The sequence below is a fragment of the Hipposideros armiger genome, unplaced genomic scaffold (genome assembly GCF_001890085.2).
Source record: "Hipposideros armiger isolate ML-2016 unplaced genomic scaffold, ASM189008v1 scaffold_166, whole genome shotgun sequence".
Classification (NCBI taxonomy): Eukaryota; Metazoa; Chordata; class Mammalia; order Chiroptera; family Hipposideridae; genus Hipposideros; species Hipposideros armiger.
This window is the reverse complement of record NW_017731516.1, coordinates 417,943-436,218: the sequence shown is the minus strand read 5'-3', so window position 1 is coordinate 436,218 and position 18,276 is coordinate 417,943. Positions and strand designations below refer to the sequence as shown.

Sequence of the window (18,276 nt, the reverse complement as noted above, 5' to 3'; positions counted from 1 at the left end):
CCAACTCCTAAAAATACCTTTTGTCTCTGTAAAGACATCCTGATGTGAAAACAAGATAGTGAGTGCCCAGAATAAAATGTGCTTAATTTAGTGTATACCTTGAAGCGAGATCATCCAACCATACTGTGTTGTGAGGGCATGTCAATGACTAACAAGAATTTAAATACAATTTCAATTTTTTAAAATGCACATCAGTGTTTCTAAATGGGGATGATTTTGCCCTTCCAGGGCACACTTGGAAACAACTAGAGACATTTTTGAATCTAGTGGATGAAGGCCAGGGGTGCTGCTCAATGCCTGAGAGTGCACAAGACAGCCCCTGCAACAAGCGTTATGTGGTCCAGAGTGTCAGTGTAATACTAGACAGTGCTTAAGAGTGGGCTCAAATGTTCTGTTTCCAAACTCTTATTATACTAAAGGGCATGACCTTGGACAAGTTATTTTTCTTTTTACCCCTTTCTAATCAGCACATTTGAATAATAATAATGACTACCTCATAGAGGTATTGTGATGATAAAATAAATTTAGGTCAAATGCATAAAAGTGTATGGCACATAATAACCACTCATAATAGTTATTATTATCATTATTATTATTATTATTATTATTATTATTATTATTTTAGAATAGTAAAAGTTGGTGAAATTGAGGATAACTGTAGTAAATGTTTATATCATACTTGAACTTGTTTCTCTGTGAACATTCAAAGTGAACCTCAGAAGTTGCAACAATAATAAACAACTATCCATTATCTCACATATTCAATTGAATGCCACTGAAGTTCACTTTTTTTTAAGTTTATTGGGGGGACAATGGTTAGTAAACTTACACAGGTTTCAGATGTACAATTCTATAATACATCATCTGTATGTAACATTGTGTGCTCACCACCCAGAGTCAGTTCTCTTTCCATCACCATATATTTGATCCCTCTTACCCTCATCTACCATCTCCCTCCCCCCCACCCTCTGTTAACCACTGAACTGTTGTCTGTGTCTATGAGTTTTTGTTTCTTCATTCTTTTGTCTTGTTCCTTTGCTGTTTTCAGTTTTATATCCCACATATCATTGAAATTATATGGTTCTTGACTTTTTAAAGAGAGTAAAAGTGAGAATTTTCACTGTTGAACAGAGGTATAATCATACACACACACACACACACACACATACACAAGTTAAGATTACTGTAAATATTTTTGGAGCTAAGAATAGTAAAGCTGGCAGTGACAATTAGCTTTTTTAAAAAATATTTTCAAGGGCTGTAAATGCAAACCTTGTACTGGGAGAAGAAAGTAGTTAGCGATATTGTGAGAATAAAGAATGATCAGTCCACTAAGTCTTTCTACAACTTCTATTTTTCAATTTCAACATTTAAGCACCGGATATCTCTACTTGTACTTAACAAAGAAATTTTATTTTAAAGTCTTTTATTGTAGTGGATTTGTATCTTCCCATCATTTCTTCTTAATGAAAGTAGATTATAGCTGTAAAGTTTATGTGTGTGAGTGTGTGTATGACATTTGGCTATCTGGATAGTGAACAAAGACATCAAATGGAAAGAATTTTGGCATAATAACAAAGGGAAGCCAGACATAACAGCAGGAGAGGGACAAGTTACTGAAATTCAGTATCACAAGAGTATCTTCAGGTCACTGCAGTGCAATCAGTGAAGCCAACCTGGTACTTCCTCTCCCCTCTCCTCTCATGAATTTGGATTCAATAAAACACCAGTTTGGTTTCAGTTTAGTTCAGAAAAAATAGTTTCTATTGTTTTTGTACCTGTTTCATAGCGAAGTATGCAGATTTAGCTCCTGACTGACCTAGTTGGCTGAATTAAGAACAAACAAGCATATAAACAAACAAGCCTGCATAAAACCAGAATTCGGTTAATGGCCTAGTACACAGTTTTACATCTGCTTTGGTTAGGGATAAAGAGCTCAACAAATATATTGAGTTTATTTCAGCTTTAATTTTCTTTTTGGTTGAGTCATTGAATACAGATGCCAGATGGAACACCCAGAATGGATTTGGAAGCGTTCGAGCACACAATGCTGAACTCCAAAACCTCTGGACTGAAACTGGTTAACTTGTGGGAGCTTATCTAGTGGCTGTAGTTCAGCGGGGAAATCCCTGCGGTATCCGTGATCCAGTATGTGCGTGCCCATGAGGAATATTCTCAGTAGAATTTGCCTAAGCTGTGTAGTTTGGCGAATGAAGGGAACCTGGGGGGTTGGTAGCGTATAACAATAATCCACACCCCTCCACCTTCTTCTGTTTATTCAAAAAATAGATCAAGCACCTCTTTCATGCAGCTAAAGCCAAACCTATTTGATGATTTTTTGAAAACTTATTGAATAGGAAAAATAGACTGTGGAAATCACCTTTGCAAGGTTGTTTGCTGTGTTATAGGAAGAAACTCCTTTATTTAGTTTCTAGCCTATAAGCATCCTGATCTTATGATACTGTCCTAAATGATTTTTTGAATATTCCCTAAAATCAACATAATAAAGGCTCACAAAATAGCCATTTAAAAAATGTTTGTGAAATTGCATAGAAACAAATTAATGATCATATCTACCTTTCTGGAAATTAAAACCCAAATGACTTCCCTTATCATTCTCTAGGTACCTAGAAGGCCAATGTAAGAGGGAAAAAAACAGGGGTAGACTGACTTTATTCAAACCCCAGCTTTTCATTCACTATGTGTGCGACCTTGGGAAAATTACTTAAAGTCTCTGCACCTGGTTTCTTCATCTGTAAAATGGAAATTATAAAATTTGGTTGCAAATCAGTGTGAGGATTGGAGATAAGTAACATGAGGTGCTAAGCATAGTTCCTGATGCAAAGAAGCAGAAGCTATTCAATAAATGTTATCTCTTATTAAGATACAATCTTCACATTTTAGTTTTCAACATGACCAAGTCACTGATTCACATCCAGCAGGGTATTAAAAAAAAAAAGTCATTTCAACCTTTCTTCTCTTTTTTTCCTTAGTTTATGCAAAGACATGAGAGCCAACTTGAGGTGGGAAAGTTGAAAGCTATGAAGGGAAGAAGGGAAATAAACATTTGGATCAGGGAGTGCTGTGAGCTCTCAGGAGAGAGAATAAATCCTGAAGATGCTGGACAAAGCTGCTTGCTTCTTGCTGGAGATGGGTAAAAGATAGTACCTCGCATTTTCAATGCTTTTCAGTTGGAAAAACAAAACTGGAAGCACTAAGTATACGACTCAAAGTGTACCCCCAAGGTCAGCATACCGGCTTTTGAGTTTCTATCCTACTACTGAACAATTGATATAGGGAAAAGAAAGAGCATGACTCAGAGATTCTTTTAAACCTTCTTAAAATACCAGGATCATCCCTCTACATAAGCTTCAAAATTCTAAGATGATAAAGCAAAATCACTCTTAATGAGATGCTTGATGTCTCTTCTAGCTAAGCTAATGGTTTTAGGTCAAATTTCTAACACAATAGTTATATGTTATATTGCTGTAGGTTTTTTCCCCCACATAGTCTATATGCATATTTCATTCATGTTCATTTTATGTGGTTTAAAGTATCATTTTGAGTATTTTTATCATTATAGGCTTATATGGGCTTTCCTGCCTTGCCTTTAGGACACATGTTAGTTCAGGCTAAGATTTATTCACTGCTGAGCTCTTGGTAAAGAATACAACATACAATTATAATATTTTTATTTTATGACTTGGTTTCTAGGAATACATTATGGCAAGAAGCATTAAACGGGTTTTCCTGAAACATAAAAAAAAACATAAACAAGCAAATAAACAAAATGTCTATGAGCAATAAATAGTATCTGACTTATACAGAGAGTAACAATTTCATAGATTTATTGTGTAAATTATACAAAAATGTTATTAAGAAATTAATGTGTGAATTTGGGATTATTTTTGATGCTGTATCTTCATGTATGCTTGTAATTTGATATGATTTTTGGTTTCATTTATGAAAACATTCTGTTATTAAAACTGAATACTGATTCCTCCATGCAATCAAACTCTAAACTCTCAATATTAACATGATGGAGTTGAAGCATTTTGTTTTAAATTTGTGATCATGCTCTTTTTCTGATATATACGTTAGAAGAAAAAAATGTAAGTATGAAAATTTTTTAATTGATAATTATTGAAACATTTGGGAAAATATTACAAAACTGATGAAATTAATTACATTTATTGCTTTGCTTTTTAGAGTGAATTAAAGATTAAATAAAATCAAGATACGTTTAGAACATGTATTTTATTTGATAACAGTTTAATTGAAGAAATGCCTGATTTACAAATTGAAATGATTAACGATAACTTGGAAAATATTTCAGATATTTGAAGCCTGAAGAGGAGCAAGCTTTCTTTTTTGGATTAAAAAATTTTGCATGATTTAAAATCACTGATTCATAAATTCTTTGAATATTAAAATGCAAGGGAATTTAGACATCATCTATTCAAACCCTGAATAATACATTTTTATAATTAGCTCATGGAAAAATAATCACTCAACCCTTTTGGGAATATTTCCAGTGAAAGGGGGTTCCTCTGCCTCTATTCTCGGGAAAGCTCTGTTCAAATGTTCTTCCTCACACTGATTTGACATTAAATCCTATATTGCTTATAACTATTTATTTCATAGAACACAGAGTACCATGGGGATTGTGTATGTGAACTTCAAACATTTTCTTATCCATGAAAAAAGCATTTTCACTTTGTTTTTCAAGTTTCACACAATAAATGTAATTTGTTTTCCATATGACAGGGCTTCACTGGCTATACTATGTCCACAAAGTCCTTTGAGCAGGATAAACATACCTGGCAAGGTGAGATATGAATAGTTTGATAGATAAGTTAAGAGATAGATTCACATTTCTGGCAGTATATTAGAATAGATGGCATAAATAAACTTCTCTGAAAAAACCCCACAAAACTAGAAGACACCATTAAAACATACCACTGAGCTGAGCAAAAAGTAAGTAACTACAGAGATCTAAAACACTGTGAAAATGGGGCACCGCCAAGCGGCTCAGTTGGTTAAGTATTGGCTTATGAGCGCGAGCTCTGAGCAACAGTGCTACCGGTTTGATTCCCACATGGGCCAGTGATGCTGCACCCGAGCAGAGCTGCCGCTGAGCTGCCAACAGGTGGCAGGTTGGCTCAGCTGGTGTAACAACAAGATTGCCTGTTCAATGGTGGGCTATGTCCACCCGCAACTAAGACTGAACTCAGCACCTTGAACTGAGCTGCTGCCTGGATGGCTCGGTGGATAGAGCATGCACTCTTAACAACAAGTCTGCTGGTTCAACTCCTGCGTGGGATGGTGGCTACGCCCACACGCAACTAAGATTAAACACAGCACCTACAGCTTAGAGGCCAAAAGCTGCCCACGGGCAGCCAGATGGCAACTGGCACCCTCCACACAAAGATTGAAGAACAACAACTTGGCTGGTCCCCTTCCCCAATTCCCCAATAAAAAAAATCTTAAAAAATAAATAAATAAATAAATAAATAAATAAATAAATAAATAAATAAAACACTGAAAGTGGAAACTTGGGAAATAGATATATGACTGTTAAAGATTTCTTTTGGTAGCAAGTTTTCTGCCAAACTCTATTGCTTATAAGCTTCAATTTTGAAATTGTGGAGACTGTGGAATTATATGGGGTAGGCTGGAGATAAAATCTAAGAAAGCCTCTCATGAAGAAAAGACCCAAAAGGGCCATTCTGCTTGTGTATGGGTATGTGAAAATTACATTTACCCATCCTCCCTCCTAACATGGATGAACCTGTAGAGCATTATGCTAAGTGAAATAAGCAGATGGGAGAGACAGATACTACATGGTATCACTTATATGTGAAATCTAAAAAAAAAAAAGTGAACTTGTAGAAACAGTAAAAAGTTGTTGCCAGGGCCTGGGAAGTGGGGGGAAAATGGAGAGGTTGATAAAAGGGTAAAATTTTTCATTTATAAGATGAATAAGCTCTGAGGATCTAGTGCATAACAGTGACTATAGTTAATAACACTGTATTGTGTAATTGGAATTTGCTAAGAGCGTAGAACTCAAATGTTCTCACACACAAAAAGGTAAATATGTAAAGTGATGGATGTGTTAACTAACTGGGGGAATCCTTTCACCAATCCTCCCAAAAGGATTCCCCCAGTTAGTTAACACACACACACACACACACACATACACACACACACACACACACACACATATATATATATATATATATATACATATATATATATATCAAGTCATCATCTTGTACACTTTATCTTACAATTTTGTTTATCAATTATATCTCAATAAAACTGAAAATAAATAAATAAAACAAGATTACAAATAACTTCAGATTAGTGCTCTGTCTCATGAACATGACTTTATAAATGAAAATGACCATTTTCACATCTTTATAAATGAAAATGACCATTTTGACTCTATCAGTAAACATCAGCAATATTGAGGTCTTCCTCCCCATGGAAAAGTGATGAATTTCTGATGATTCATTTATTCCTTCCTTTTAGCTAGAAATCATGTAAAAATGGAGTTCTCTTATAGCATATTGTAGTGCTCCATGGTAAAACAAAATTGCCTTCAGGGGGGTTAAATTTTGGTTTACTTAACCCCTAGTCATAAACATTTTGGTTTCCAAATACAGTAAATGAAGAAAGTATATTGGTTCTCTCAAAACCCATTCCAATTATTTTTTTCTGGAATGTTGAGGTTGGGGATATAAGATTTACTGTTCTCAGTATCCTTGTGGCTAGAGGTCCAGATGTGATTTAGGTTTGGCAAATCAAACACACTCACATAATACTTTGGTCTGAATCTGAGTCACCAGGGAAGAAGGGGTATGTAGGGGGCATCCCATTTGTTGGCATAGATTGTGACAGTGAGCCTCCTTGAGGCTCTGTGCCACCGTGGTATTAAGTCATTTTTGGAAGTCTAGCCAAGGGGAGGATTTCTTTAACCCTCCCAACGATTCTGTGAGCTGTGTCTATACCCATTAATATGCCTTGCACGTTCCAAGAGTGGAATCTCTTGTTCATAACTTCATATATCTAGGGATGTATCAAGAGGATATATCTGGATACTTAGAAAATCAGACTGACTAATACTTCATTTCATCAGATAAAACGTTATCTTAATATAAACAACATATATGGAAATTTATTAGAGGAATGCTTTCCATACTTATTTTAGTTCAGAAAAGGAAGTGAAGGTTAATTTTATTAACCTTGATAAAAAATTATAACAAATAAAAACAGTTTTAATGCATTATTAGGCCTTGGATACTTCTCAGTGTGAAATTATTTTTTTCCTTATGAATATGAATGACTAATACAATATGTTGATTTATCATGTTGCCTCTTGTAACAATTCTATTCTAAAAATAGTCTACTTAAGTAAATTCAACTTTTAGTTACTGGCCTCCTTTCGTTCTCTCTGAAAGTTTGGAGGTTTCATCCTATTAGCTGAGCTACAATAATAGTGTCTGGAAGAAAAGGAATAATTTATGTTGATAATCATTATGTTTATACTACACCTAAGATGTGTATGATCACCCTGCTAATCAAAACAAGTTTTTTCCCTGATTTTGTTGGAGACACACACACACACACACACACACACACACACACACACATATATAATGTTTATCTTCTAAGCCTTTGCAATGCCAATTGCCTGTTGTTACTTTCATATAGGAAAGTATATATTCACAGCAGAGGTGTTAGTGCAGGTGAACTAAAAAACCGATTGTTATGATGCAAAGAAATGGAATGCAAAGTAAATTTAGTTCAACAGAATGACAGCCCTTTCCTCATGATCAGCATGTTCTTGTTTCTCATTGCAAAGTATCCAAACAAGTGTATAATATCCAGAAATCTGTACCAATATCTGAGGAAATCTGCATCTTAGCCTTTCAAGTGCTATATTTGATTGCTATCCAAAAACTTAGTTTATTTGATCAGTGTTTGTATATTATAGTCATTTGAGCAATCAGAATCTTGACATATATAAATCTAGCATCAAAAAATCACACACATAAAGATCTATTTTGTAAGTAAAAAGAGTTAGGCAATATGTAACTGATCTCCATTTTCCCAAAAATGCCCTCACAAACCTATGTGGGTGTTTAGATGTGGATCCATTCAGGCAGAAAGGGAAAAAAATAAAAGAAAATCACTTAATGACCTATTTTAGGAATAACAAAAGCTTAGGGTTTGAATGTGTCTCTAAAAGTGGGCCAAGATCAGCAAGGGTTCTCATTTTATCTAAAATAGGTTCCTTAAAACTTGAGTATTTCAAATGTGTCAGAGATCCCATCCCTATCAATGTTTCTTCTTATTTAATCAATGTCTAAGAGCCAAGGCATGCTAGAAGAGAACTCTACAGAGTGCATTCTTGATGACTTTAATTAAATTCTTCTTCTATGCTTTAAAATGATGACTACTTTCAGATTCTCCTTTGTTTTTGTCAAGAAACACTCAGCTCAGAAAAATTCTTATTTTCTGAAAAAAATGTTGTACTTCTTTTCCCTTTGGACAGATGTTAGTAGCTGGAGTATGAAAGACTCTATACAGACCTAGTTTAATACAGCTGCATACAAGTTGTAGGAATCAGAGGAGAACAAAGGTGTTTTGTTTCAAATGATGAGGGTTTCTAGCAAGAGAACCAATATATAAATATACCTGTGTTTAAAAACTATGCTTTAAGTAAAAATAAATTTATTTAGTTACAGGTTAAAATTGAATCAATAAATGATATTGTCATAAAATGAACTAGAGACACTGATACTGATGAATAGTTTTTCCCTGATTTCTTAAAACTAATGAATGACACTAAAAGTGGACAAAGAGCTATTTTTAGCAGTAGCTTTTGTTTCACCTGCACTGGCCAGGGGTTAATGTGTACCTTTTCAGTTGAATCTAACTCAATTCAGCATCACTTTCTCATTCCCTAGGAAACAGAACAGTGGTCAGTAACCCCATTAGTTATGAAAGCCATCAGTGGGACTGCAAAATGGTCATTGGTATCATTGGTTTTATCATGGAAAAGCACAGTTATAAAATAAAGATTAAAAGAAAAGAAAACCAATGGCATAAAATGAGAAGAGGTTGGTAGAAAGGCAAGACTGGAAGGTAAGAAAAAATTAATATTTGGGAATACCAATAACAATGGACTTTGAGCCACTCAGGTTCTCCAGAGCTAATACTTAAATTTACAAGAATTAGTTCTGCCAAGTAATTGCTATGTTTGAGCCCTTTGTAGGCAGGTAGATGAATGCTAAATAGAGAAAAAGAAAGAATGAAAGATAGCACTCTTGGCTTCCAGAGGTTATATTTTAGTTAAAAATGTCAGTCTAACTCCTAAACAAGTAGGTCATTCATGACAATATCTAGTCAATCTATGATGAATTTGGTTAGATTTAGAATCGGGTTGGAAGTTCTTTCAAATGTATAACTAACATTTCTGTGAGTCATAGCTGTTTTCCCCCACATCAATTCTGATGAGGCATACATCTAAGCACAGCACTCTCTGAACAAAATGATGCCCTCTTCATTGAAGATATCTTGGGCATTTTATTTCAGACTAAAATTAGGAACAAAATGGCAAAGCTGGTCATAATTTCCCCATATTTTGACCCCTGCTTAACTCTCATTCTTTAACTGAATTTAAGAGGCTGAGAAAGATACTTCTAACATGAGTGTTATGAAGGAATAAGTAGTGAACTATACAGTACTTAGAATGGAGACATTAGAACTTCCTCAGAAGCTTCTATATTTTATGCGTTGCCTTATATACACACAATACCAGTTTGGATTTCCGTAGTGTGGGCATAATCTGTTGTTGCTTATCGGCTTGTTTTGTATTATTTGTGCAAAGGGAGTCTAAATATGACAGCTGTGAACATCCTAGTTGTTATCAGCACATTTTGACAGTCTCTTTGGTAATGTTGGTTCTGGTCCTAGCTCTGTTTATATTTTAAAGAACAATGGGAAATAGGATGATTGCTCTTATCACAAACAACAGAAGGGCACAGTGAGCTGAGCTGCATATACTATGACATATTCTATTAGAGATGTGTCATATTATTATAGTTGATTTAATTCAGCTGATCAGTAAACTAAGTCCTGTTGGTTCACATTTTCTGCCTTCCCTCTCTTTTCAACCTGATAATTTGCTGATAATCTTTTTTTTAATTGGAGTCTCTTCATTTTTTGTTCTATAATATTCCCAGTCTATTTTTCCAAAGTAGAATAGCATACTCCTTTTGAAGTTTTATCTACTCTAGAATTTTTTTATTTTTAAGGTTCTCTGTTCCTTATTTGTTCCATACCTATATTCATTTTAGAGAATTATAATTTCCGCACTTTTTTTTCTAGGTTATAAATGCATTACTTTTTGTTTTAACGCAGAGGAGGCTTGGTGGTGGATATTTGGCCATTTGATGCTTTTATGACTGAGAGATACAGTTAAGGTTCTCTTTCTGATAGAATGTAAACATACACCTATACATGTATATGCAATTTTTATTGAAATTAAACTTAGCCACTAAAAGAACATTCATTATCTGAACTTTCTTTTGTATTTTTTCACCTTTGCCATCAGGCACTTGAGCATCTGGCTTCTTAAGAAGATCTGAGTCAAGTCCTTCTGATATCATTTTGTTTCTTATTGCCTTTACTGGGATACCCAGATGAACTATTTTAAGATATCTGGCTTATCTTTGATCCTTGGCTACAGTTAAGATATTTTCTGCTGTTACTTCACTTTTCTGTGGCCCAGAGTCTTGTAAACTGTTCTGCTGTGAGTTCTCTAAAGTGGTTTCAGAATGTGATTCATTTGTTGATACTAGTGACACTTACAGGAGATATTCTAGGCCTGAAATAGATGAAAACTTTGCATCTAGAATTGTTTCACTTTGTTGGATATGAAGAGAAAAGTATGCCAGTTTCTCCTCATGAACTATAGAATATTAGTTGAGGAATTATACTTGTATAGGGTGCTCCAAAAACTAGTTTAGAAATGCCACCATTCTTTTCTGTTGAATAGCTGGCACCTTGGTCAAGTCTATGTCTGACCCCATGAGACCAAGCCCATCCTCATCCATCTCCTCTGTAGGCAGGGGATCCAGAGATTACCCACAAGACCCTCCCCGACATGGCTTACTCCTCCCTACATTTTCTTAATAAGGCCTTTCTACAGTCGTATGAATTCTTCTCCCACATTAGAGACGACCTCCATGCCTGTTCATTTAAAATGAGGAACTATAACAATTTCACCTTGAAATTCAGTTACTTTTGGGATTTCTACATTTCCCACCTGGGAATCTATAAACATTTTTCCAGAGGACAAAGCCAAGGAACTGGCAACAATTTTCTCCTGTGGCATGAAAATAAGTCCAAAGACTAATTATCATCAACCCAGGCCCCATAATTCTCTACCAGAGCAGTGCCTAGCAAACATTAACAGTTCTTAGAGAGGAATCTTTTCACTGTAAAGTGCCTGTTGGGCATAATTTTGGAGGCAGGGCAGTAGCACAAGATCAGCTGTCTGGTCTCTATTTTCCATCAGAGTGAAGGGGTACGTGAGATATATGCCTGCTGTGGCCTCTAGGCCCAGGTGGTCTGTTCGTAGTGATAGGCTTGTCCTCAACAGTGTTCTCTGTGTTGCTAATTGTTATAATCCAATATTTCCCAGTCTGGTGTATTCTCCTTGCTCTCCATAAATGTCCCTTCAAATTCCTGGGCGGTATCTAGAAAATTTCCTCCAAATTTGGTGGGATAATATCACTGTTTTGTTATATGAACTTTTCAGATCAGGGAAGTTACCATTCTTGTGTATAGTTTAGTCATCTTAGTATTAACCTGAACCTGTAGAATTTGTATCTATGCCTGATGTAATACTTCATCTTATTTTTAAGCTTGAACTGAGCGTAACTAGGACATTCTTTAAAACTGAGGGGAAAAATGAAATGAACTAGTGTTTATTGAGTAGCAATTATGTATCATATGTCTTTACACATTTCATTCCCAAAATAACATGTTAAGGTGGGTATTACTATTCTTGGGTTTACACACAAGGAAATCAATACTGAGAAGTAAGTGATGGTATCAGACTTAAAAGTCTGTCCATATGACTTCAAAGCTCATGATCTTTTCATTAAAACTTGCTTCACCTTTATTGAAAAAGAAGAAGCAGAAATTTTTCTATACCCTGAATCTGAGAAGAAGACTGAGCAGATATCGTTTTTTTTTAAATTGAAATTTATTGGGGTGACAATTGTTAGCAAAGTTACATAGATTTAAGGTGTACAATTCTGTATACATTAGCTATATATCACATTGAGTATTCACCACCCAGAGTCAGTTCTCCTTCCATCACCATATATTTGACCCCCTTTACCCTCATCTACCACCCTCTCCCCCTTACCCTCCGGTAACCACTAAACTATTGTCTGTGCCTGTGAGTTTTTGTTTCTTCATTTGTTTTTCTTGTTCTTTTGTTGTTTTCAGTTTTATATCCTACATATCAGTGAAATCATATGGTTCTCGACTTTTTCTGTCTGACTTATTTCGCTTGGCATTATGATCTCGAGATCCATCCATGTTGTCGCAAATGGCACTATTTCAAATCTTTTCTTATGGCAGACTAGTATTCCATTGTGTATATATACCACATCTTCTTTATCCAATCATCTATCAAAGGACACTGGTTGTTTCTATGTCTTGACCACCTCAAAAAATTAAGAATAGAATTACCATATGACCCAGCAATCCCTCTCTTGGGTATCTACCCAAAAAATCTGAAAACATTTATCTGTAAAGATATATGTGTTCTGATGTTCATTGCAGGTTTATTTATCATAGCATGTATCCTTTTGTTAGGAAATAATTCTCATCTCATCTCACCTCTTGGCAGATCACCCTGGTCAGTAAGGCCACTCATCCTAAAACAGTCCTCACATGTATCCGTAGAAGTCATCATCTCCTATTTTTACCCCAGCCGATTCCAACAACTTTATGTTCCTAAGCAATCAGTGACCTTTTTTCATATTTGTTCTAAACAAACATTATGAAATTTTATTTCAGTTAATTGGGCTATGTTTAATTTTAAGTCAAACAATTCACAGTGGGAATCTATCTTGTGTTAAAATCACAACAAATCATATTTCTGCAGTGTATTAAAACTGTATTATTTTAAAAATGTCATAATTTCTATGTTATCTATGTAATCATAATTACCATATACTTTGAATACATATATACTTATAGGATCAGTTTAAAATAACCATCCATAAGGTGAATAGGTATCCTTCTGATTTGAAAATGATTCAGATATTCTTAGAAAGCGTCCCAAGAGGGATTATCTTCAGTAATAAGAACTACTGCTTGTTATTGGGTGTCTGTCTTCATGCAGCCACTGTCCTAAACAATAAGCACCTTATCTCTAATCCTGATAAAACCCTGCAAGGCCGATGTAAATAGCCTCATTTTCTAAATGTGAGAATTCAGGCTTTGACTGTTTAAATAACTTGTGTGAGGTCACAAAGCTAGCAAGTGGCAGAATTAAAAATCACACATGGTGTTGGTTCTGAAATTCCATGCACTAAGCCATCCAAGCCGGGCTTTTTAATTGGTTCCATCTTCCATCCCAGGCTTCAGTGGGAGTCAGGGACATTGGAGTCCTCAGGCACAGAATCAGGGATGGAAATACAAGGCTCTGTTTAATTGTGTGACACCCCACAAAGCTGTTACACTCTTTGATGTTAATAGAAGTCATAAAATTATTTTCTTGTAGGAAGGGGAATAGCTACTGACTAGGAAGAGGCAGGAGTGCTTCTGTGGTACTGGACATATTTTATAGCTTGATTTGGCTGATGGTTTTGTAGGTATATTGATGTTCAAACTTAACAAGCTGTACACTTAAGATTAGTAAGCTTTATGCTTGTTATTGCATGTTTGTTATAGCTTAATTGAAGAAAAGAGAGAAACAATAGTAGGTATAAACTAGATAAAGGAATTGTGAGTGCCGTATGAGTAAGAAAACTATATCTCATTGAGTTAACATCTTATAAAAAGGTGTGGAAGTAAGAGAAATATCTTTTATATTAAAAGCTTCAGTATAATGAGCATAGATTTAGGAGCAAGTGGAGAACAGAATAGTAGGATGTGGTTCCAGGATAAATGAGAACAGTCCAAAAATGTAAAAGGCTTTGTAACCTATGTTATAGAATTTGGACACAGAGGTGAACTGGAAGTATCTGGATCCTTAAACCAGATTTCCACTGCTGAACTGTGAAGTTTATGACATTTATACAGATGAGAAATAAATTTCTCTCTTATTTAAGCTTCTTTTATTTTGGCTTTTTAGGTTACTAGCTGCTAAATATAATGTGAAGAAATAATTCAGTATAACAATGAGATGCTTAAATTAGTGAAATCTGAACTTTTCTCATTGGTTTAATAAAATTATTCATGTGGCAACCACTCAGGTATCTCAGGCATGAAAAGCAACCTCATTCTTTTTTTCACAATACATTTTGTAGTACTATCTGCTGAATTCTCTTAGAAGGCTGTGGGTTGATATACTTATAGTGTTATGAGAGCTAATAGGAAATTTTTTAATTTTGATGAGTTTTGGCTACTTTTGTCACTTTCCCAAAATTCTGAAAAAGCAAGATGCACCTATGTATGTAGGTAGAAACAAACAAACAAACAAACAAAACAACAACAAAAACACAGTTCCACTGAACATAGCATGTTTTGCCAGTGGCCTGCTTCCAGGCTGGTAAAAAATTTGGTAACTTGAAGACTTTCCTAGTTGAAAAACCTTCAAATGAAAGCCTTAGCAAGGGAGAAGTCAAATCCTTTGTCATATATAGGTCAACAGCCAATTGATAGAGATGAAATCAAAGGTGTCATTTTTACACTGAGGACCATTGTTATGGATGGCTTTGACTAGCCATCATTATGTTGAAACAGTTGAATGAGCAAAACACAGAGGACAGTAAAAATAACCTAAGTTTTAAATGTAAAGGATACATCTAGATTAGATTTGTGGTTATGGTTACTTACACATGAAATTAAGCAGAAGCTTACTAAGATTCTGAGAGAATCATATTGCCAAAGAAATCAATGGAGTCTGTGATTATTCAACTAAACAACTCAAAGGTCCTGAAGATAACACCTACAGAGGTAAGCTATGAAAGTTGAATCCCCAATGAAAGCTCCAATGGCAATCACTAATTTAGTAAAGAAGGACAACAAATGGACAATATATTTCTTCCTAAAGATCAGAATTAGGTGATACCAGATGGGAAAATCAAAAAAGTTACTTAGGTGTCAGGGAACAGTCTTTATAATTCCTACTTATTGGCATTTCATAATTTCGATGAACTGGGCTGCTATTTCCCTTTATTTTCTTTCCTAAATGTGAGATTTTACTGATGTTATTATTAATATGTCCTAATTACTATATCTGGTGTAGGGAAAGACTCCTTTCACAACATGTCTAGCCATATATTCATTATGCCCATGTTTGCATATCCACTGAAAGATTTTATCATCCTGGAGGGTGAAAAATCCAGAATAAAGTATCAGAGTGGAAGAATTTTTTGGAAGAAATAAGGAGGTGAAAAGAAGAGAGGTAAAACTGATGCAAAAACAATAATGGAAGAATTGGGAGAAGTAAAAGACAGAAAAAATAATATTACAATGGTAGAGTAACAAAAATAAAAACAAACAAAAACATTTGATTACTTAATTTCTTCGCCTAGACTTTGTCACTATGTGTTGGTTACAAATGGAAAAGTAGTGAATACATTTCTGGTTTTCAGATAATCAAAATACATCACATTATTCTCAAAATAATAATAATGAAAAGTAATATATCCCTATAGCTCTATGTAGAAGTTAAACACAAATGTTACAAAAGATTAGTGGCATGAATACATTTTCAGTAAAAAGAGACAATAAGATAAATATGGATATAGTTCCTATCTTTCTCACACTTATATCAGCATATGGTATTTATAAAGGTTGTTCTTATAACCATTACTATAATGCTACTTAATTATAATTTTTATCATGTAAATTTCATGTAAATTATAGTGATTATTATGAAAATCAAAGGTAAATTTCATTTATATTCTATTAGTAATGCTTTAGATAAAGAGGTAGGTAATCATGAGAGTTATTTGAGATTAGCTTTAAAGGATGAAAGAGGAGCTAGATCCAAGATGGCAGAGTAGATAAACACTGTGCCTCCTTCCTTCCATGAGCACATTAAAATTACAACTAAATTATAGAACAATCAACCTGGAGAACCATCTGAGGCCCAACTGAACAGAAGTTTTACAACTAAGGGTATAAAGAAGAAGCCATGTTAAAACAGGTAGGAAAGGCAGAGACATGCTGGGCTCAAACTTCCATGTGGAAGTTGAAAATCAGAAGGGATACCTTGGCCAACAAGTTTCCCCCTACAGAAGTGAGCGATCCCAGCCCCATGCTAGGCTCCCAAGCCCAGAGTCCTGGTGCCAGGAAGACAAGCACCCACAACTTCTGGCTGTGAGGAGCAGTGGGGATTCTCACCATCTGTGTGGGAATAGAAAGTTGCAGAAAACCCAGATGTCCTCTTAAACAGCCCATGCACAGACTCACTCACTTGAAGGTGCTCATCTTGGGCTCCAGTGGAAGGATGGTAACTTGGGGGGCTTCGGAGGCATATGGGAGGCAGACTGAGGTGTGTAGCTTTGGGCATGGTCTGTAAAACATCACCATTTTCCCTGTATGGTGTCCTCCTCCCATACAGCTGGCAGGTGGGCACCATATTTTCTGTGTTGAGTCCTCCTCCACACAGCCAAATCTGAATTTGATAGGTCTAGTGAGCTCTCCTGCTCCACCATGCTGAATCACTGGGGCCCTGTCCTACCCAACTCCCCTAACACTGGAGGCACCTTCTCGGTGAGCAGGCAGTCCTGCAGGCATTGCACTCTTTCTTGGAAAACTATCAGAGTCCGTGGACCCTAGGTGGGCAGTGGTTGGCCTTGGTGTGCTCGGAGATTTTTTCTGAGTAGCTACAGGCTCAGCACCAACACCAAACCAGAATCTACGCTAACCTGGGGAACACAACTCTTCCCACTTTAGCGACTCCCTGAGACCCTACCTCACCCAACTTGCATACTGCACAAAGCTTTATCAGTGGCTGAACCTTAAGGGAGCTGGCAGGTGGCAGCAGACTTCATTCAATGTGTCCTGCATTTTCCAGAGTAACCTAGTCCCAGTACTGGTGGCAGCCATCTTTAGTTCACAGCGTGGCCTTTGCCACATGCCTCCAGGTTAAGCACAGGGAGTAAACAACCATGGATCACTTTGTAGCTCTTACCAGGTAGCCTCCGGCCTGTCACAGGCAGTGAGTGACCTTGGTCTGCATGGAAATCCCTCCAAAGAGGCCTCAGAACCACCATACTTGGAGGTTGGATTCAGACCACAGCAGAGCACTGCCTAATTATCTCCACAAGCTGCACACACAAAAGGAAGTCTCAACAGGCACGAGAACCTGCTGGAACAAATCCCATTCAGTGGGGTAAGCCCCCTGCACAGCAGCCTGAAAGCTATAGATGTGATCAAACCTCACAGCTAATCAGCCTGAGGGCCAGTCCCCCAATGACATGCCAATAACAATCAAGGCTCAACTATAACAGGAGGGCACATACAACCCACACAAGGGACACTCCTGGAGCACCTGGTATAGGTAACCAGGGAGACTGTACCACTGGGCTCCACAGGACACCTACTACATAAGGCCACCTGGCCAAGACTGAGAGGCTTAGCAGGTCTACTTAATATATAGAAGCAAACAGAGGCAGCCAAAATGAGGAAACAAAGAAATATGTCCCAAAGAAAAAAAAAGGAGAAAACTCCAGAAAAAGAACTAAATAAAATGGAAGCAAGCAACATACCAGATACAGAGTTCCAAACAATAGTTACAAGGATACTCAAGGAACTTAGTGAGAACTTCATCAAAGAGATAGCAAGCATAAAAATAACAACATAGCAACCATATAAAAGAACTGGTCAGAAGTGAAGAATACAACAACTGAAATGATAAATGCACTAGAAGGAATCACTAACAGATTAATTGAAGCAGAAGATTAAATTAGCAATTTAGAAGACAAGGTAGCAGAAAACACCCAATCAGAGCAGCAAAAAGAAAAAAAAGAATCCAAAAAAAAAAAAAGGGCGGGGGGAGAGTTTAAC

At 36.0% G+C, this 18,276-nt stretch overlaps 1 pseudogene; it reads right to left on the bottom strand.

Annotated features, from left to right (window-relative positions):
* Positions 1–10,560: 10,560 nt before the first annotated feature.
* Positions 10,561–11,126, bottom strand: LOC109387679 (WASH complex subunit CCDC53 pseudogene; annotated as a pseudogene).
* Positions 11,127–18,276: the final 7,150 nt, after the last annotated feature.